Source organism: Halichoerus grypus, chromosome 12, assembly GCF_964656455.1.
Source record: "Halichoerus grypus chromosome 12, mHalGry1.hap1.1, whole genome shotgun sequence".
Lineage (NCBI taxonomy): Eukaryota > Metazoa > Chordata > Mammalia > Carnivora > Phocidae > Halichoerus > Halichoerus grypus.
In genome coordinates this window covers 73,663,754-73,686,068 of record NC_135723.1, presented here as the reverse complement: position 1 = coordinate 73,686,068, position 22,315 = coordinate 73,663,754, and the positions used below count along the sequence as shown (strand labels likewise).

The 22,315-nt window shown below is 38.5% G+C and overlaps 1 long non-coding RNA gene across 1 annotated transcript in view; it reads left to right on the top strand.

The window, feature by feature from the left end:
• LOC118543168 (uncharacterized) overlaps window positions 1–21,342 on the top strand; it is a 336,665-nt gene extending 315,323 nt beyond the window's left edge. Inside the window, exon 4 of the long non-coding RNA XR_004920950.2 lies at window positions 20,757–21,342. This is a non-coding gene — a long non-coding RNA (uncharacterized LOC118543168). The remainder of the gene's footprint in view (window positions 1–20,756) is intronic.
• The last annotated feature ends 973 nt before the right edge of the window (window positions 21,343–22,315 follow it).

The window sequence follows — 22,315 nt, the reverse complement described above, 5'->3', positions numbered from 1 at the left end:
TCTTCCTGAGAAGAGGCAAAACCAGAAAAATAATACATACCAAGTCCCTTCATGTTTATTTGTTTATAGTGATGTATGACATCGGATAGGCAGATGTATGAAAGAAAACAGCATGGAGGGAGCATAAGGCTCCACTTGGATGTGTACTAGTTAACCAGAGAAGACTGGCAACAGCAAAAAAGCCTAAAAGGAGAAAAGAATTATGAATTTCACTCTTCCGTCTCCCTTCCAAAAAAGAGTAACTACAAATATGTGAGAGGGAAGCATGGCCGTAGACACTGTGAGGCTATGCAGTAAAATCAGATTTCAGACTAAGGATAACTGATTTCAGGATTTAAATCAGGATCAATCACAACAGGGCATATGAGATGCCATGAGGCTATGTGTCCCAGTGGGACAGAGGGGGGAATGTTCTGTGGGAAGGAGAGAGCTTCCTTTCAGAGAAAAGGAGGAAGAACTGAAAGTTTAGTTACAAGAAAGCTAGAGGCTGGAGGGAAAGAAGGGACAAATAATGGGAACTGAAAATGGCTTGATTAAAGACAAGTAGAGCAACAGAAATGCAGCTCTCCCTCCACCTCCCACCCCTTCACCGCCACTACCCCTATGGAGGTAGCTAACTCTACTCATTCAATATTCAGTGTAATGGCATCTCCTCCAGAAGGCTTTCTTCAGCCCTTTCAATTCCCACGTACCCATCAGCCTTCACTGCCTCCTCTCAGATTCAGACTGGCTGGTCCAGTATTTAAGAACTTGAGCTGTATAGCCAGAGAAATCATATTTGAAAATAATCTCTGCAATTTGTTTTCTGCACTATCTTGGGCAAGTTATTTAACCTCTCCTAGTCTAGTTTCTTCATCAATAAAATCTGGCAAATGATAGTATACATTCCATACAGTTGTGAGCACTAAACAAAATAATACACACAGAGCCTGGCACACTGTAAGAACCCAGTAAAAGGTGGTTATGATTACTGACCAGTCTTTCTCATTCTCTAGCATAGCACTTATCATGTTGCATTTCCATTTTCTATCTGCACGTCTATCTGTATGTCTGTTTGCATGCAAATTGTGAACTGAAAGTTGAATCCCCCATGCCTGGTACAATGTGAGACCCCATAAACGTTTGTTGAATGAATTCAAAGAGTAAGCTTATCCCATTCTCTACCATAAATGACACTGATATCTGTGGTTGTATTTCAGAAAGGGCATGCTAGGAAAAAATCTGTCCAAGTCAACTGTATCATTGTCTACTCTTTCAAAATACTTAAAAAAAGAGATTCTCTAATCGCCTTTGATAAGATTCTCTGGTCAACGTTTTCTCTAAGTCAAACACACACTTTAAAATGAAAGTTTATCACTTAATTTTTTACATCAGTGAAAAAGGAAAACAGTTGCCTTCATTCCCTATAAAATAACCTCTCATACATGTAAACATTCACATTGGCTCTTTCTCCTCTTAGTAAAATAAACCTATTTCTTTAACCTTTTTAAATAGTCTTTTCTCTTCAAGCCCTTTAATAACTGTGTTCTGAAAAATACTGAGTCACAAAGCATAAAAACAGTGAAAAGTTTTATGAAGCTTCAAAAAGTGGGACATCTAACACGTGAAGAAAGGACACCCATCTAAAAATAGAAGAGCCACATTTATTTGGAAATTGTGGTCCTCAAAACATTATTATACTGGCAAATAAAGTCTTAGTAGTTTTAGCCAGTTATACTACTTAACCCTTCCTGCTTTTATAAAATATATTTCCAAAGGATTAAAATATTGATGAATTTAATATATTAAGAATCTTAAACTATTTCATCCTTGGACACATTCACTACTTTTCTAAAGATCTGGCCCAAAATGTAAATTGGTACATCCACTATGGAAAACAGTAATGGAAGGTCCTCAAAAAATTAAAAATAGAACTCCCAGATGATCGGGTAATCCCTCTCCTGGGTATGTATCCAAAGGAAATGAAACCAGGATCTCAAAAAGATACCTATGCTCTCATGTTCATTGTAGCATTATTCATAATAGTCAAGATATGGAAACAACCTAAATCTCTGTAAATGGATGAGTGGATAAAGAAGATGTGGTAAATGTATGCAATCAAATATTATTCAGCCAAGAGGAAAATAAATAAATCTTGCCATTTGCCACAACATCAATGAAATCTGAGGGCATTATGTTAAATGAAATAAGTCAGACATAACAACAAATATTGCATATCACTTATATGTGGACTCTAACAAAGATGAACTCATACAAACAGAGAGTAGAATGGTGGTTACCCCTGGGCTGGGGGTGGGGGAGATGGAGAGATGTTGGTCAAAGGGTACAAACTTCCAGTCACAAAATAAGTAAGTTCTGGAGATATAATGCACAGCACAATGATTATAGTTAATAAGCTATATTATATGCAGATCTTCCTCAATTTACAATGGGTTTATGTAAGAATAACCAATAAGCTCATCATAAGTTGAAAATATCGTAAGTCAAAAATGCATTTAACAAAACTAACCTACCAAACATCACAGCTTAGCCTTTACATTCACCTATTAATTTGGCAAAATCAGCTAACCCGAAGCCTGTTGTGTAAAAAAGTGTTGAATAACATATGTAATTTATTAAATACTGCACTGAAAGTAAAAAACAGAATGGTTGCATGAGTACAGAATGGTCATTGGTGTATCTGTTGTTTACCTTGTTAATCGTGTGGCTGACCGGAAGCTGTGGCTCACTGCCGCTGCCCAGCACCATCAGAAAGTATTGTACGGTGTATCACTAGCCCAAGAAAAGATCTAAATTCAAAATCTGAAGTATAGTTTCTACTGAATGTGTATTGCTTTTGCACCATTGTAAAGTGGAAAAATTGTAAGTTGACCCATTGTAAGTTGGGGACCATTTGTACTTGAAAGTTGCTGAGAGAATAGTTCTTAAATGTTCTTATTACAAAAATGAAATGGTAATGGGTGCCTGGGTGGTTCAGTCGGTTAAGTGTCTGACTCTTTTTTTTTTTTTTTTTTTTTTTATTTATTTGAGACAGAGAGAATGAGAGAGAGAGAGAGCACATGAGATGGGGGAGGGTCAGAGGGAGAAGCAGGCTCCCTGCCGAGCAGGGAGCCCGATGCGGGACTCGATCCAGGGACTCCAGGATCATGACCTGAGCCGAAGGCAGTCGCTTAACCAACTGAGCCACCCAGGCGCCCTAAGTGTCTGACTCTTGATTTCAGCTCAGGTCATGATCTCAGGGTCATGAAATCAAGCCTCGTGTCAGGCTCCACACTTGGGATTCTCTCTCTCTCCCTCTCTCTCTCAGCCCCTCCCCCCAGCTCACCAGCAGTCTCTCTTTCTCTCTCAAAAAAAAAAAAAAAAAACCAAGAAAAAAGAAATGGTAATTATGTGATGTGATGGAGGTGTTAGCTAACACTATGGTGATAATCATTTTGCAATATATAAGTGTATGAATATCAATGTGTTCTTACCTTAAATTTCCACAATGTTATATATCAGTTATATCTCAATATAGCTGGAAAAAAATTTTAATATTAAAGACCTGGCCCAAGAAGAATTATCAGTAGGTTCATCATAATATGATCCAAAACTGAAAAGTTAGAAACAAGCTAGGGAAAAGATCATATAGAATAAGAAATAATTTGTTTCAGAAAAATGTTCGTACAACACAAACATTCCCTATAGTATTACAGAGACAATGCCTTAAAAATGATTGTGTATGCATTTAAAATAATATTTTAAGGATTATTTTTGACATTTGAAAATGGGGCACTTGGCTGGCTCAGTCAGAAGAGGATGTGACTCTTGACCTCAGGGTCTTGAGTTTGAGCCACATGTTGGGTACAGAGATTACTAAAAAAATAAATTGAAAAAAAAGAAAGTATAATAATGTAATAGCAAAAATGGCTTATCAGATTGCATATTCAATATGAAAATTTTGTTTAAAATTTTTTTTCAGTGTTTAAAATAAATACATTGTGGTAGGCATTTGTTATATATGTGGCCATCTGTGGTTTAGGACTTGAAATTAAGGCTCAATATTATGTGCTATCTTGACATCTGGTAAAATGAGGAGGATCTTGAGTGACTGGCCTAACTGCAAGTTCCCCTCCCCAGTCTGCTTTCATAGATAAGGTCCCCTAGCCAACTTTATCATGGATTAGCAATCCTCCTTATCACCAGGCACAGTTCCTGCTTATCCCTTAGTGGGCTTCACTTCTTTGCCAGCCCACTACTCAGGGATTATTCAAATAAGCCAATCACATCCTTCTGCCAGAACTAGGAGTCACTCTGCCCTCTGATACTACAAAGCCTGCCTTCCAGTGTCCTTGCTTATTCACGCTGTTCCTGAGTGCAACCCCCACATAGACTTGTGGGCAAGTGGAGTTCCCCTCTCCCAGGCTGTGAGTATATGTGATTAGTAAACTGATGTTGATCTTATGAGTCTAGTGTTGGGTCACAGTGTTCAGCCATCCCTGTAACTATAGGGTAGAAATCCCTCCCTTACCAATAGGGTGAGTAGTAGGTGATCAAAATAACACCCAACAATTGTTAATTAAACACCCTTTTTATATTTGGTGAAATTCTCACCAAAATATGAAGTGTCAAAGGCAGAAGCCCTTTCTCCAGCCTTCTGTGTAGCTAGGACATGTGTATATGACAAGGTTTCCACCCATTCAGGTGCCTGAGAGTTTGACTTGGAACCTGAGTCATTAGGCCTTCAAGGCAGTGTTCTCCTGGTGAGTGTGGCAGTGGTGGTGTCAGGCAGTTCATGAACAGCAGTGATGAGGTTTCCTTATTTAGTCCCAAACATCATCATGGAAAGTTGCAGTTTTGGGGAAGGTTGCAGTGTTGCAGCCAAGATGTGGCCAGAGTGTCATGATTAGATATTGTTTCAGGCTGGATGGCTTTTCACATTGAGTCTCTGACACTCACAAATCCTGTGAGGACCCAATATCATTTTATATGTTTCTTTACTATTTGAAGTAGCCCAAGTTGGTTCTACTATTCACAACTTAGTACTCTTACCAGAATAATAAATGGCATCAGAAAAAGTTGCAGGCAGCCAGAATCCTTAAGGAGATGGAAATCTGAGATTATATGACATACTTACATCTGAAGGCTTTGAGAATAAAAATGTTACCAGATAATGGGATTCTACCATCCATACCAAGCAGTGTTTAAACAAAAGAATTAAGTAATTCTTCACCTGTGATTACTTCCAATGACAGGCTTTAGGAAATAAATGTCCACTGATCTGGGATAGTAGGATATGTGTGAGAAATGCAAGAATTGTGGCATAGGCTGATTGTTTCTAAGTGCACTGGAGAACTTACAGACATTAAACAATGTGCTCAATATCCAAAATTTTTGTCTTGATGCATTCAAGGGTAGATAATTTCCTTGATGATACAAAATTATCTTTTACATTTTTCAATAATGGAACAGTTGTAGTTGAAAATAAGATAGAAAATTTTATCCTGAGGATCACCAAATTACAAAGTCAGTTTAACGACTGAGCCACCCAGGCGCCCCTACAAAGTCAGTTTAACTTATAGTCTTATTCTCATGTAAAAGTTAGGGTATTTCTTTTTTTTAAAATTTTTTTTATTAACATATAATGTATTATTTGTTTCAGGGCTACAGGTCTGTGATTCATCAGTCTTACACAATTCACAGCGCTCACCATAGCACATACCCTCCCCAGGGTCCATCACCCAGCCACCCCATCCCTCCCACCCCCCACCACTCCAGCAACCCTCAGTTTGTTTCCTGAGATTAAGAGTCATTTAGGGTTTGTCTCCCTCTCTGGTAAGTTAGGGTATTTCTTAAGCAAGATGGAAACCTATGGATTAAGATAGGGCTAAATGAGAGGAATCAGACCATGAGAGTACAAAACCCCCCAAGTTCCACAGAATCTCCTCAGTAAGCAGAATCAGCCTCTTTCCTCCGTCATGGGCCTTTCCCTGGCTCGCTTGGAGACTTGTAACAAGCTTTTCCTCCTGTGTGCCTATACCACCTCTCACTGCTGTCAGTGTAACTGGAGTCAGACATCGGTGTGTCTCAAGGGGCCACTTTCCAATAAAACAGGGAGGGGAAAGTTTATATACCACATAATTAGAAATACTTTACTAATTTGTGATGGCAAAAGTTTAGGGAATATATTCTGAAGGGCCTAGACTAAGAGGGAGCTAGTTTCATGTGTATTCATTTTGCAAAAATTCATAGAGCTGTTCATTTGTTATATATGCCCTTTCTCGTATGCATATTTCTTTTTTTTTTTTTTTTAATTTTTTTTTTTTTTTTATTTATTCATTTGACAGAGAGACACAGCGAGAGAGGGAACACAAGCAGGGGGAGTGGGAGAGGAAGAAGCAGGCTTCCCGCTGAGCAGAGAGCCCGATGCGGGGCTCGATCCCAGGACCCTGGGATCATGACCTGAGCCGGAGGCAGACGCTTAATGACTGAGCCACCCAGGCGCCCCTCGTATGCATATTTCAACGAAGTTTGTAAACATCAGTAAATTGGCATGTTCAGTCAATTCTGAACATCACACTGACCCAAGTAAAGCTTTGTCTTGCTTTTCTTTCTGCAAATTGCTCCCCAGTGACTTTTGAATTCACCTTTTGTACATATCTGAATTCTTTCTGACAATAAACATTAATGAAATTCATCTCCTTCTATAGGTGCTGGCCTCTGTAATTGAAACAGAGCCGTTCTTTCTAAGATTTGAGCAGAAGAGGGTTCCAGATGTACAAGCAGCCTCTGCCTCTCTCCTCAGGTGTCTCCCTTTCAGGGGTCTAGTCCATGGACTCCTGCTGCCACTCTTTCCTCCCGACTTTTTACCACCCTGGCTCCAGCACACGCAAGCCCTTTCAGTTGCTTCCACTTAGAAAATCTAAAACAGGCTGATATTTTCTTTTCTTTTTCTTTTTTTTTTAAAGATTTTTATTTATTTATTTGACAGAGAGAGACAGAGAGCACAAGCAGGGGGAGCGGCAGGCAGAGGGAGAAGCAGGCTCCCCGCTGAGCAGAGAGCCCAATCCCAGGACCCCGGGATCATGACCTGAGCCGAAGGCAGATGCTTAACCGACTGAACCACCCAGGCACCCCCAGGCTGATATTTTCAAAGCAAATTTTACTAAATAGGAATAAAGAATTACAAGTAGAAATCCGGGGGAAAAAGAAATTAAGCCTGCATTGCAATAGTTAGGTTTCCAATAATAGACCTCTAACCATTTGCTCTCTATTCCCCCCCTTCTCCATCCCACTTTCATCACTTCCATTTTCCTACTTTTTTATATGGAGAAGGATTCGCAGTAGGTGACCTCAGTATTTAGTGTATAGCTTACAACATATCAAGATAGGATCATGGTGGAGCTGGAGGGGGACTGAATATTTCTGAGGGACCCTGACTTGAAATTAAATGTGATAATTAATGAGGTTTGGGTTAGCTCATAGACTGAGAGTGTTGTATTCATATGATAAATAGTGGCATGATGTTGGGGGAGAAAATAGTGTTGTTGGAAGTTTATTTTTTTTATTTATTTTTATTTTTATTTTTTTAAAAGATTTTATTTATTTATTTGAAAGAGAGAGAGACAGCGAGAGAGGGAACACAAGCAGGGGGAGTGGGAGAGGGAGAAGCAGGCTTCCCACGGAGCGGGGAGCCCGATGCAGGGCTCAATGCAGGGCTCAATCCCAGGACCCTGGGATCATGACCTGAGCCGAAGGCAGATGCTTAACGACTGAGCCACCCAGTTGCCCCATGTGGTTGGAAGTTTAAATGAAAAAGAAGGGTATAAGTGTTGACATTGGGCAGCAAAGCATAGTTAATGGACACATTTCGTATCTGTGGCTGACCTATATGTTTTTGAATATCCTTTCAATATTGTGGGAAGGTGTAACTGTATTTCCTGTTCTCTTCTGCACCAAGGACTGAGGCATGTGATTCACTCAGATGAATCCATAGAAGTAATTAGGTGAACTAATACCATCACTTTGAAGCAAAAAATAGAGATATGAGTCTTTTATTTTCTCATGAAATAGACTGGTTCTAATTTGAGAATATGTTCTCAACATGGTTTTTTATAAACCAAAAGACAGGTATGGAACTAGGTGAAAAGGAAGCTAGATTTTATCCATTTCTGAAGTTGGACTAGATTATGAGAAAATTCATGTGGGCACAAATTCAGCTTTATAGGTATCCCCTATAATACTTACTGCTTTACAGATCGTAGAGGTTTGGTGAAGATTATTTATATTATTATTTTAAAAATCACTCAAGTACGTTGGCAGATACTCCATGTCAATTTAATTTGACAGGATATATGTTAGTGTATGTTAAACCAGCATATACTGAGGGAGTTAGCAGCATTTGTAGTTTTAATTCTATAATAGTGGGATAAGGAAAGGGAATGTAGGGAAAAAGAAAACATCCCACCCTGGAGCTGAAATATTTTGAATCTGACATCACAATTAATAGGAGGAGAAAATGAAATTTTCCTAAAGCGTGAATTCAAAATTCCACAAGTTCTTGCCAGGCAGGGGCAGTCCATGGGCCAGCTGCAATAGCTGTGTTAGAGCCAAACCGGAGATAGAAGAGATAAGAGTAACATGGGAGCCAAATATGTACTTTAGAAAAAGCAGAGGCTTTCAAAAGGAAAAGTGTGAGGTGCCCAAAAAGTCACATTCATTGTCAGAATGAAATTTGACACTCTGATAAACTATTACTTGACTCCATGTAATGAAAGATAACAGGTTACTCCAACCTGTGCCCTTCATAGTAAGCCATTAATCAAAATCTCCAAAGGGACACCCAGAAAGTCACAGATTTAAAAAAAAAAAATTCAATTAAATTTTATGTTTAAATACTTGTGGTTATCAGACTTTTAAAAAATGTGTACTCATCCCATATCTTTGTGAAGGACAATTTTTTCCTTTTCAGCATAAAAATGGAAAGAAATGGTGGCTCTTGAAATAATGTTAAGGAGATCATTAGATAAATTTAAGTTAAAGTAAAGTATGTGGGGACTGAGGCTGGGTGACTTAGCCATGGTTTCCCTTGTTTCCCTGACCCACTTCCTTTTCATGCATTTAAATGAGACTAGTCAACTAGTAAAGATTTTGAAAAGAAAATCTATCTCTACCATTCATTTTGACTCTTTCACAGATCAACAGGTGATATTTACCTCATGGTTGTTACGGGTTGGAGGAAAAGCTTCCTATAAAATGGTGTATTTGATTGGATTCAACAAAGTTGGTGAAAAACATCATTTATCTCTAATTGGCCCATGCAGTTTCAGTACATCCCCCATCAAAAAAAGACCCCCCTCCCCATCTTGGATGCTCAATGATGGGAACAACAGAGGGTAAAGCTGTGAGGCAGTTGTCTAAATGAGAGGCGTGAACTGTGCCATCCTCAGTCCTGCTTCCAGACTCTTCTAGAAAGGTTTCAAGCACCATAAAGCCCTCTGAGTTTTGACCTATTCTGTTGTATTGAGGTAAACAACTTTATTCTATTAGTTGCTTAAGAATACACCCAAGCAAAAAAGTCTATCTAGTCCCAGTTAGGGCCCTGCTATTATGGGTTTAGAAAGACAAAAGTCACATTTGCAGTTGAATTTTATAATTCTGAAATTCTTTCTTACTGCCTGCTCTGATTGTCCAGGCACCTCTGCCCTTGATCTGGTCTGTTTCTGTTAACGTGACACCTGGCTTCCCCAGGGTGGTCTGCTCCACATCTGAATCATTCAGCAAATATTTATTGAGCATCTGCAAGAAGCCAGACTCTGTGCTGGTTGCTAAGGATGCAGTTAAATAACACTGCCTGTCCTCTTGAGTTACCCACAGTCTGGTGGTATGAAAACAGCAATCTATTGCTTTCTCTTGACAAATTCCTTGATACCTAGAAGGCTTAAAATGATAGTTTTAGCAATGAACTGAAGTAAAGAAAAAGCAGAAGTCACATCCTAAAAATAGTAAATAAGATGAGATGGTATTACAAGGCACATGTAAATGTTTCTGAGTTGTATTAGAAGACTTAAAAAAGATAAAATTTTAGCTTAGGTTAGATTTCCGTCAATAGTTTGTAAGAAGCTGTAGAATTCTCAGTTCCACCCAAAATCTGAGACTAGTTTTTTCACTTGGTGGAGATTTCCTACCTGGTCCACGTGATGATACATTTCATTCCCTGTGGTTCTTGCCCTAGTCCCAGCATGAGATAAATAAACATCACCCCACACAGCCTCTCCATGTTGGGGTCCTTTTGTATCTTCAGGATGTTGTTTTATGTGGGGGCCCTTTTAAAACTTCTCAAGCGTGATCCTTCCCAGGGAACTACTGGCTCTTGTCAGGCATCCTTGCTTGTGGTTATTTGGCTTGAGGCAAGGGGATACAAATGAATCTTCTCTTTAAACTCTTCAATACTTCATTCTTTAGTCACTGAAGGTGTATAATCACAGAAGGTGTATGATGTAACTTTCATGGGACCTGAAACTCTTTCAGTTTTTCGGGGGTGTTAAAAAAAAGAATACAAAAGAACAAATGTGAAATTAGGAATGAACGTAACTATTTACTAAGAAGGTGAAAAGAATTCAGAACTAATGACAAATTTTAAAAAGCTTACAAGCACCTCACAGAATTAAAAAATAGCATTTTTATTAACTGCCTCCCACACCTCTAAAATATCTTTTTCCCTGTGATTTTTGGCTGCATATTCTTCAATCTCCTCTTCATATGCCAATGATTTAGAAATGCCATTTTCAATAGATATATTAGAAAGGTATTTCAATTTTTGCTTTGTCATGGTTAATTAAAATTTCTTTTATTATTAGTTTAGAAGTTCCTTCCACCTTTATACCTCTTTATTGGAACTGCTATATACATTTTTAGAATTCTTATAAAATGTGGGTAAACCACTATTAAGTTTCTTTCATATATGAGCTGTAAGATTTCCAGTTTTCTGGTGCAGCGAATTAATATTAAATTCCCTTTTAATGGACAATTTTCGTTGTCTCGGGAGGCACCTGTGCAAGTAAGGGGGCCCTGAAGGTTAATCTTCATTATTTTGCAGTAATCCACTGTGACCTGCTAATGTTGGGAGAATTGGTTTATAATCTCTTGGAATATATCATCTGGGTCATCCAGTCCCTTGACTTGGGATGCTAGAACTCTCAGCACCTAATCTATTGTTCTTAGCCTTTAGGACCTCAATTGAAAAAAACACTTTAAGTGGTAATACATAATAATATATGGGATCTGAATAAGAGGATTATGTTAGTTTAAAAGACTAAATCAAACTGTACCCTACAGACAGAAAATAAATATCCACCTTTCAAACGATGGAAGTTATAAGACATTGTATGGGTCATAATCTCTGACAACAATGCAATAAAACTAGAAAGTCATTATACAGGAATGTTAAAAAGGTCAACCACTCATACACCTAGTTATTTTTCTCAATAACTGTTGAGCCATGAAGGAAATAAAAATTTATAATTACTCCAAAATAGTATTAATGAAATCATTACATATAAAGATCTATGGGATAGTGTTAGAACTGTAACTAAAGACAAATTGAAATTATTAAATATTTTTATTATTAAACAAAAATAATCAAAATCAATTGCCCATTAACTAATTAATTAATTAGTAGGGACTACCTCTCACAAGGATTTGCTTTGTTTTCTAAACATGCATAAGCTTTGATATCTAGGCATGTTAAGGAATAATATGATCAAGCATACATTAGCATACATTTATATGGTAATTTGGGTTCACAGAAGAAGACTGAACTAAAAGTTAGGAGAAGCTGAGGGAGAAATGTTTGTATTTTGAACTTATTTTATTAGACATTTCCTGCTTATGACTTGGTGAGCCTGGCACATGCTTGTGTATCTGTAGTTAGTACAATAGGTTCCTAACTTCATTATGTTTGGCTTACTTTATATTTAAGTGTATATGGGATTGGGGAGTTTACAGTTGGAGAGGGAAATGTGTGAGCCCTTGGACACTTGACATAAAACTTATCAGGGAAATGTTTGCAATAGTTCTTGGTAGAAACTTCAAGAAATATTAAGTTAAAGAATATTGATTGATTTCCTATGGCTATAGTATCTTTTTTTCTAGGCTTTTTTTTTTTTTTTTTTTTTTTATTTTTTTATTTTTTTTAAAGATTTTATTTATTTATTTGACAGAGAGAGAGATAGCAAGAGCAGGAACACAAGCAGGGGGAGAGGGAGAGGGAGAAGCAGGCTTCCTGCCGAGCAGGGAGCCCGATGTGGGACTCGATCCCAGGACCCTGGGATCATGACCTGAGCCGAAGGCAGACGCTTAACGACTGAGCCACCCAGGTACCCTAGGCTTTTATTTTAAATGGACTGGGATGCCTGGGTGGCTCAGTCGGTTAAGTGACCAGCTTGTGATTTTGGCTCAGGTCATGATCTCATGGGTTGTGAGTTTGAGCCCCATGTGCTGCTGCTTGAGATTCTTGCCCTCTGCCCCTCCCCCCACTCGTGCATGTGAGGGCACACTCTCCTTCTCTCTCAAATAAATAAATCTTAAAAAAAAATAAAATGGATAGAGACAGAAATATTGACTATCTTTTGTTTGTTTTTTTTTTGTTTTAGTTTTGCATGTATTTTTTAAGTGCTTTTTTGTTGTTTTTACAAAGGTAAAAACAACCTTTTTGTTGTTTTTACAAAGGTAAAAACAACCTTTTGTTGTTAAACAAAGGTCCTAGATGGGTTTTGCTTGCTCAGAGAAGAAAGTACGTCAAATAGAGATCTTTCATAGTATGATTCATTTTAATTTGGGGGACTTCATTTACTCATTACAAAAATGTTTTCAATAATAATGACACTTTCTTTTAAATTTAGACACAGTGTGGGACGCCTGGATGGCACAGTTGGTTAAGCGTCTGACTCTTTGTTTCAGCTCAGGTCTTGATCTCAGGGTCATGGGATCAAGCCTCGCATGGGGTTCCCCATTCAGTGTCATAAGCAGACTCCCTCTCCCTCTCCCTTTGCCCCTCCACCCCTCTAAAATAAATAAATAAATCTTTAAAAAAAAAAGTTAAAAAATGAATTTAGACACAGTCTGAAAATACTGAAATAATTGTGTTCAGAAAGTGTTATGCAAACATTACATTATTTAACAATGCTCCTCTAATTTCAGCTAAACCACAGGATAGTGATTTATGGATTTTGGAAAGTTCTCATACATAGTTGGTGGAAGTGAAAATTGGTAAAACCTTTGTGTAGTTGCCAGGATTTCTTCACCAAAATATAGAACACATTTGGTAACAATTCTCTGACAAAAATAACCACAAGGACAGTATACAATATATGACATGAGAAGCTTATTGACATGATACTCAATATATCTTATGTGTAACTTTAATGGCTTAGGGTTTTTTCAGTGTTTGTCCTTTAAAAATTCAGGTTGTCTTTACCATAGCCAAAAACTTTATTAAAAATATGTGTAGGTTCAAAGTTAACTTCTTACTCCCTTAACACTTAACTGGTTTTGCCCACTACTCTATAGATAACCCATAAAATTGCACATAATTTACATCTTGAACCAGAGTTTAATAAATCTGATGCTATTGTTTCTACTGTGCTCAAGTAATTATTTCCATTTACTCAAAGACAGTAAACATCAGGCCCAAGACCCAGACTTTTGCATGAAGAGAATTTGGAGCTCCTTTTAATGCAACAATTAAATTTGAAATACTCCAGTTAAAAAAAAAAAAGGCAAGAAATGGTGAATTTTTATCAGAAATCCTCTCCTTCAGATATTCAAGAAATCTTGTTATACATTTGGTATCAGAGATGATTTATTGATTATCTTAATGGGTTAATAGTATTTCCTTCATGCAAATGTAACATTATTCCTATAAGCATCCTTTTTCATAAGAAATTTGGGGTCATAATTATGTTTTTATTTTTTAAAAGCTTTTATTTATTTATTTGTAAGAGGGAGAGAGAGAGAGAGAGAGCATGAGCAGGGGGAGGGGCAGAGGGACAAGCAGACTCCCTGCTGAGTGAGGAGCCTGATGCTGGGCTTCACCGCACGACCCTCAGATCATGACCTGAGCTGAAGGCAGATGCTTAACCAAATGAGCCCCCAGGCGCACCCCATAATTATGTTTTTAAAAATTCTTGATTTAAGGTAACAATCTTGAAAAATAAACCTACAACTATTTTTTTTACAAATACTTCAAACTCTGAGAAAGATGAAAGCTAAACAAAGAACAATACCGTTATGAGTCATGTATTTATAAAAAAGGAACTATAAAGTACTACCACACAGGCGCATGCTGTCTAATTACACAGGAGGCTCATTTGAGGCTAGAGCGGGCAAATGTGCTCACTGTGCCGTTCCCGGATTGCCTCAGGGTACAGCTTTCCTGTGTGACATGGCAGGTGAGTGTGAATGAGACCCTTCCTCCAAGCCACCAGAGCACAGTGGGAACACAGTTCCTCCATCTGGACTGCAGAGGTAGAAATGGCTGAATGAAGTGGGTTCACAGCCTCTCTTCCCAACACCTAACAACAACAACAACAAAAAATTAAAATTCAGCAGCAGCTTAACAAGAAAATTGTACACCTTCTCTCCATAAATTTGAAAAGTAGTTACCTGGGGTGCCTGGGTGGCTCAGTTGTTAAGCATCTGCCTTTGGCTCAGGTCATGATCCCAGGGTCCTGGGATCGAGCCCCGCATTGGGCTCCCTGCTCAGTGGGAAGCCTGCTTCTCCTTCTCCCACTCCCCCTGCTTGTGTTCCCTCTCTCACTGTGTCTCTCTCTGTCAAATAAATAAATAAAATCTTTAAAAAAAAAGAAAAAAGAAAAGTAGTTACCTGAGAGGGAGATGGGGAGAGACAGAAAGCTTCTTTCAAAATATCATGTCACTCCTCCATGTAAAACACTCCAGTGGCTTTCCCTCTTCCTCAGTGTAAAAGCCCAAGGCCTTAAAATGTCTTCCTGGCCTCTCTAGATCCTGGCTCCCACTATCCTTCTGACCTCATTGCCTACTAGTCTTGATGGCCTCCTCATTCTGCTTCAAACATGCCAATCACTTTTACAGTGCTAATTCTTTGCATTTGTAGTTCCTTGGCCTGGAGAGTTTGTCCCTTGGAAATCATGTCTCATTTCTCTACTTTCTTCAAGTCTGTAGCTCATATGTCACCTTATCAGAGGTCCTTTCAGACCACCCTATCCAAAATACTAAGCCCTGTCACTTTCTATTATGCTTACTTCATTTTTTGTCATCATGCTTATATCACCTGACTTATGTATGTTTTGTTATTTATTCATTGTTGTCTCATTCCCACTAGAAGGTAATCTTCATGGGGTAGGTACTTTGTCTATTTTGTTCACTGCTATAAACCCAAAAATGGGCTTGGCACAGAGTTGACACAAAAAATATGTTGAATGAGTAAATTCTGGTGTGGACAGAGTTCTAGCTCTGCTTCCATTCTGCAGAAGCAATCCTCTCTTAATAGTGTGAATCCACAATGTAATGACATTCTCACCAACATCTTCCACAGGGAGAGAAATGGCCTGACCAGGCATCCTGGAAGGCCAAGAGAAAAATACAGGAAATACTTTTTTTTTTTTTAAGATTTTATTTATTTGCGAAAGAGAGAATGAGAGACAGAGAGCATGAGAGGGAGGAGGGTCAGAGGGACAAGCAGACTCTCCACTGAGCAGGGAGCCCGATGCGGGACTCGATCCTGGGACTCCAGGATCATGACCTGAGCCGAAGGCAGTCGCGCAACCAACTGAGCCACCCAGGCGCTCTAGGAAATACTTTTGAGTACATAAGCTCTCATTGTATGAGCAAAGGCAAAAAGGGGCCCAAGATGCTGCTCATTTCTAGGGATTCATGCTAAGGTGGATAGAGAAGAAGTTTGCAGGAGTGAATGCATCCTTGGCTGGATGCAGTGAGCCTTGCTATAGTTTCTTTAAAAGTATTTCAGAAGGAAATAAAATATGTGACTTTGTTTGAGCATTGCCTTTCCTCCCTCTATAGCCTCAATATACAGAAAATAGAGAATTTCAGATCTCAGAATTAGACTCAAAGTGTCATACCAAGAGATGGGGAGGGTGGCTATCAAATAGATTTTACCACACAATATCTATTGTCATGTTAAAAAGGAACAAGATGTAGAAATGTGATCCATCAATCAGTAGCTAGATAGAGCTATATATAAATGTGGAACATGGCCTAGAAGAGACAAAATGATGAACTCCATCTGGAGGAAAATGCCAAAGAATAGAAGACAACCTAATGTGAGTGCTCTGAGTTTATTAAAAAACAGCAAAAAAGGGGACGCCTGGGCGGATCAGTAGTTTAAACATCTGACTCATGATTTTGGCTCAGGTCATGATCTCATTCATGGGTCATGAGATCGAGCCTTGGGTCGTGAGATCAAGCCTTGCATAGGGCTCTGTGCTCAGCAGGGAGTCTGCTTGGGATTCTCTCTCTCCCTCTGCCCCTTCCCCCTGCTCACTCGCTCTCTCTCTCAAATAAATCTTTAAAAAAAACCCAAAAACTTGTAAAATCGTGAATTCAAAAATAAATATGAAATATAACAATGGGATGATAGTAAGAGGGCAGTCACTAAGTAAGCAAATTGTTAACCAGAACACTACTGTATAATAAAGTGGAAATAACAAAATACAAAATATATATGGCTGGAAATATAAATTTTTGTGCATAGGAAAAATTTAGGTAACTACAATGCCCATAGGGATTTAAAAAAGTATAGAAATGATGATAGGATCAGCAAATAAAATTCACTATGAGGATTCTAGAAGTCCCTACAGTAGAAATGCCAACAAAAGGAATAGAATTTTATTCAAAAATGTAGAGGAAATTTCCTCTGAAATGAAGACTAAAGATTGCAGATTGTAAAAAAATAATGAAGAACAATCAATACATATCAACATAGACCTATAATTATTGAAATAATTAAACTTTGAGGAAGGAGAAAATAATTCTTTGGACGCCTAGAAAACAAAGGAAGTCACTAAAAGCTAGCTTTTGTCTTCTATAGTAGAATCCAATGCCAGGAAAACAGAGGAGTAATGACTGCAGAGTTCTGAGGTCAGAGATTTTAATCAGAAATATTATACCTTGCCAAAATGTTATTCATTTATAAAAGTCATCAGCAAATTTTCAAGCATGGGAGAATGCAGGGAATATAGACTCCATGAGTTCTTCTGGAAAAACCTATTTGATCTCAACTTTTTTTTCCACCTTTACTGAGGTATAATTGATAAATCATAAGATATTTAGTGTACATTGTGGTGATTTGATATAGTATAGATTGTGAAAGGATTTCTCCCATGTAGTTAATTAATGTATCTATTACCTCACATATCTATTTCTTCAAATGGTGAGACCATTTAAGTTCTGTCATAGCAAATTTCAATTATATAATACATTGTTATCAACTATAGTAATTATGTTACACATTAGATCATCAGACCTTATTTATTGATAGCAACTTTTTAAAAAAGATTTTATTTATTTATTTGAGAGAGAGGAGAGACAGAGCATGAGCATGGCGGGGGGCGGGGGAACAGAGGGAGAGGGAGAAGCAGACTCCCTGCGGAGCAGGGAGCCTGATGCGGGGCTTGATTCCTGGACTCCAGGATCATGATCTGAGCCAAAGGCAGATCCTTAACCGACTGAGCCACCCAGGCGCCCCTTGAGTGGTTTTCAACATTATTTGTGAAACTAAGTTTTGAAAAACTACCCAGATTAAAGGAGGGGGTGGAGATTCACTACAAGACAGGAGGTACTATCTCTCAATTTTCATTTGGACAACTCTTACCTTCTAAATTTCTAAAACACACAGATTCTAAGGAAACTAAAAAACAAAACAAGCTAAAATAACGACAATCTGGAGACTACAACACAGTCATTTGGAACAATGGTTCTCAGGCAATTTTATCTGCAACTTTTCTTAAGTACTGTATTTGTGTTATCATTCCTCTTTTCCCTACATTTTTATTTTCCTTTTTTATTCACCTCCCTCAAAGATCACAGCCTGGACCACTCTTTTATAAAGAAAGAACACTCGTAGTTTACGCCTCCATTACTACAGATTCTTGATTTTATAGATCTCAACAGGGACTGAGCCTGGGTGGTTCAGTCGTTAAGCGTCTGCCTTCGGCTCAGGTCATGATCTCAGGGTCCTGGGATCGAGTCCTACATGGGGAACCTTGCTCAGCGGGAAGTCTGCTTCTCCTTCTGCCTGTCTCTGCTCCCCCTGCTTGTGCGCGTGCTCTCTCTCTCTCTGACAAATAAATAAATAAAATCTTAAAAAATAAATAAAATCAAATAAAAAATACATATAGATAGATCTCAACAGAGATTGAGATGTGAGGCTTAAGAGGCCAAGGAGGCCACTCTGCAACTCTGCTTGACTTCAAGGCTGTCACCATGAGCCAAACCTCAGAGCACAGCTTTGTGGATGCCATAATAGAGTACTAGATGAGAGGAAGTCTTATAACTCATTTCATAAAAATTTGCTCATTTTACAGATAAGAAAAGTGAAGATCAGCTTTATAAAAAGTGACTTGCACTGGGTGCACACTAGAGTCCAAGACTGTGATTTCCAGGTCCGGTGAACTTCACCACCATGTGCCACGCCAACCACTTGGCATCCTTTTGGCACACAAGCAAATCTTATATTTGCCCCTGTAATTCAAGGTTGTTGTTGCTGTTGTTTTCCTTCTTAACTTGGTTTCTTCATTTGCTGATTCTTTAGCTGTGGGATCCTCAGTCATATCCACTGAGGAGCCAACTACCTTAAATAAAAATATGGTCACGAACCCTACTCTTAGCCCAACTCCCAAGGTGAATGACCTTGTTGGGCTTTACTCCCGCTCTTCACCAGCGAGATCAGTATCACCTCAGCTATTTCTAAGCAAATCTAACGTTCCAGAATGCAGGGTATATAGAATCTCAGGGAATGACTGATTCTCTGGGGCATGTTTCTGTGTGCACGCCTTGTTCTTTTCAATGACCTCCCCATGAGTTTCTGGAATGTGAAGACTGTTTTTTTCTGAAGAAACCACTGGCCTACATACTTCTAGTTCTTTAAAAAATTGTTACAAGGGACACTGCTGTAACCAGCAATATAAACTCTTGGACTGTTTCCTAGTTATCTTTCTGCCTGTTCTTTATCCACCAGCCTGAGAAGAGTGGTGCAATTTTGTGAGCTAGCTAAATAAATTGAATAAATGAACAAATAAGTACACTGAAGAATAAGCACTAAACTGTGAACCCAGTGCTTCCACAATAGACTCCTTTCTGTGGCATGACTTTCATCAAAAATATCCTTTTTCTCCTAATCACTCTGCATTTCTAACACTCTAGCCTTCCCTTAAACCTTCCTTTCCTTCCTCTCCTTTCTCCCCTTTTCTTCTTTCCTCCTCCCACTGCACCATTTTCTTCTTTAAATCTTCAGACAAAAGAGCAATTTTAGTCATTGAAACATACGGATGCTGGGTTGCTATCACTTAACAATCCATAAATAATACTTAGATGTAAATTTTGACATTTTGTTCAAATTTCCTCATGGCTATATAAGATTTTTTTTGTAGTATTAACATGAATGTAGAAAAGCAATGAGTACGTTGGTGTGTGTGTTTGTGAGAGTGACAGATACAGAAACAAAGACAGAAAGAGACATAGGGAAATTTCAGATGAATATTATTTGGCAACATTTCAAAAAAAACCCCAGAAAACCCAAAGGACATTAGCAAGATCAAAGCTGTGTGGGTACATAAGTGGAGTTCAAAGAAAGTAGCAAAAGATACCGGAAAGCAATTTTTAAAATCATGTAATTACATAACAATGATTCTTTTGTTTGTACCAACCTTTCTAGTTACATTTTGATGTGAATGACAAGTGATAATTTCCTTAAATTTACTTCCACCCTGTTCTCAGTATGTGTTATGTGAAATCTTGTTTCCTGGCATGTTTTAGGAAGAGAGGTAGAGGAGTCAGGCTGGCCTCAGTGTGATGTGTGCCATTTCCCACTCCTGATCCATCAATTACACTGGTCAGGTGGCCTCACCCCATCTCTGAGGGAGGCCAGGCAAGGGAGTGCACATCACCATCACCAGGATCTGCCATACCTGAGGTAGTTGAAAACTCATTGGTCTTGGAGTCCAGAAAAACTGTGTTCCAATCTACCTCAAACTCAGTAGAGGAGACAACACTTCTTATTTTCCATCAAAAAGTATGCTATACTTCCCCATATTTCCAATCACATTTACAATTATGCTAACAACACCTAACTTTTAAAGGGACACTTTTTGCTGAAGAATGTGTAAGCCCTTGGTTTATTGTTTTTATTTTAGTTGAGAGCAGTGGTGTTCTATCCAATAAATAACATTTCCAACAAAATTAAAAGGAGGCATTAGGAAAAAAAAGAGGAGAGGCATTTATTTTACCATTTATTCTACTCTGTTTAAATCTGATTGAAGAAAATATACATATAGAGAAGTGTACGTATTGGTAGTGTGCAGTTCAGTGAATTTTCACAAACTGGCTATACCTGGGTAATCAGCTCTCAGATCAAGAAATACAACATTACTAGTAACTCAGAGTCCCCTTCTAGTTTATAACCTCTTAAGGATCACCACTATCCTGCCTTCCAATACCACAAGTGAATTTGTATTTTACATAAATGGAATCATACAGTATATATTCTTTTGTGCCGTGTGCAGAGAGCAGAACGGAGTCTCTCCTGTCCAGCAGGAGCCTGTGTCGAGCAAGGACGCAAGCAGGCAAGGTCCTGCAGCCAGGAGACATCGCCGGCTCCCACGCCCGCTGAACCCCCAGAACTGATCGCGAGCGGAAACAGAGGAGGGCTGCAGAGACCCAAAACCGATTCATTCCCTTTAAAAAGGGAAGGATTTGGGCAGAAAACAGTCAGACTCTTCAGACCTGAACTCTCTATGTCTGACCCCTTAAAAAAGGCAACTGCCCCCGAAGGCTCTGCCTGATGGATGTCCGAACAGAACCGAGAGCCTTCCCTGCTGGAACATCAGAAGCAGTCAGTGCCGAGAGCTGACCCGGACCAGATGGAGGCCTTAGCTCAGCTGTGCGCCCCCAGCCTGACTTCGCGTTTGGTTCATGAACTTCCTGCACCCTGCTGTTGTCTTGTTTGTTGTGTGGCTTGTCTTCTGTCCTGCTCCGTGTGCTGTGTAAGAAGCCAAGCTTAATCACATGGTGAAATGTCATGGAGTTTGGAATCCTAGCCCTGCTTTATATTGTGATTTAACTTTGCTTTATGATTGAATAAAGCTGACACTGTGGAAAGACACAACTTGTGTGTGCGCCTTCATCTCCTTCATCGCCTTCATCGTGTGCTCATGAAGTGTTACATTGAATTTGTTATTATGTTATGCTATTAGGTTGTTCCTCTTATTGCTAATGTATTCCACTCTGTGAATATAGCCATACTATTAGATTTGGGTTTATTTTTGACCGCCAGTCTCTATTGGCTAGAGAGTTGGAAAGTATTTTCATATGTAATCAATATCCTACTTCTCTTGATCAGTTTCCTGACCTCTTCTGATCACTTCTGACTGCTCTCTTTTTGAGGCTTACAGTCATTAAATTTCCATGGGCTTTGCTGGCTCTGAGGCAAATCCAATCATAGTTCTCTTTTTGTTTTCCTTACTCATTCTCTCCTGAATTCCTCTGCTGCTGCATATATATATCTTGTATATATGATCTATCTATTTATCTATCTAATGTTTTATGTAACACACACACACATACACTTTTTTCATGCTTATCTCGTATGTCAGTTATTCTCAATTTTTTTACATTGGGCTTAAACTGGAGGTAATTTGGAGACACTTATATGGGACTTGTTGAAAAAAATTATATATTTTTTATTTATATAATTATAAAAATACAGCATGTTAATGAAAAAATTGAATATGGTCTCTATATAAAGATGACAAATATTTGTAGTTTTTAAAATGAGAAACTTAAGTTTGCTTTGGTGAAAGAATCTGATTTTTTTGTGTCACATTTTTATAACTGAAGTGTTTATAGATTTCCTATTCAAGTCTTATTAATGATGCAAAATCTTGATAATTACCATCAATGAGACACTTTTTTTGGTGAAAGTATCACCTGGTGATGGGTATTAAAGAGGGCACGTTCTGCATGGAGCACTGGGTGTTATATGCAAACAATGAATCATGGAACACTACATCAAAAACTAATGATGTAATGTATGGTGACTAACATAACATAATAAAATAAAAAA